Raw genomic sequence first — 832 nt, 5'->3', positions numbered from 1 at the left:
GTGCTGCCTCTGGCCCCTGTTCTGGCAGCCTCCTGAGCCAAAGGCAGGGAACCCAGGGGGACAGTATGTTCCCTGCTGGCTGCACTGGAAGCTTCAAAACATGTTTATGTCGAGTCAGCAATAACTGCCCAAACCGGTCATGCACTGTTCTCTCTCCAGGCTGCTGGGAGGAGCTGCGTCAAAGTCCAAGCCCACATTTAAGTCTGTTGCAGGCACTGCCTGCCCAGAGTCCCTAACCCGCCACTTCACCAATGCACCCAGGTCACCTGAAAGTGAAGGGCAGACAGGGCTGCCTCTCTGCCCCTCTCCCTCCTCTCCATGTTGGAAAGGGCAGCCCTCCCTGTGCTCGAGCAAGTTCCAGCAACCGGGCAGAACTCAGTGCCATTTGATATCAAACCCTCCCACACTCACTGAGCAGCCACATCAATTGCACTGTTACAAAGCTGAAGCACAGTGTGACTCAGGCACTAGGCAGAAGGCTGCTACCATCATCCCTAGTCAGCCCCAGCTTGAAAGAACAGAACTGAATGGATCGTCTGTGGTATAAAAATCATCATATGCCCACTGTCCTAGTTCCAAATGCCTTAATTGTAATTTAGCAGCACTCCATGGGGTGCCTGTGCAAGGTGAAGGGCAACACACAGCTGCTACATACTGAAAAACATTAACTGTATACTAAAATCAAACAGGTCATTGGAATGCATGATATCCATTGTCACTTCTACGCTTTGTGTCCTATGACACTTAAGATGCGTTTGGAGAAATAATCAGAAACAAATTTCCAAGCAGCCAATTGATTTCATCTAACAGGTGCTGCATACAGCAATCTTTC

The sequence above is a fragment of the Corvus brachyrhynchos genome, unplaced genomic scaffold (genome assembly GCF_000691975.1).
Source record: "Corvus brachyrhynchos isolate BGI_N302 unplaced genomic scaffold, ASM69197v1 scaffold142, whole genome shotgun sequence".
In the NCBI taxonomy this organism is placed as follows: Eukaryota; Metazoa; Chordata; class Aves; order Passeriformes; family Corvidae; genus Corvus; species Corvus brachyrhynchos.
This window is presented reverse-complemented; position numbering follows the sequence as displayed.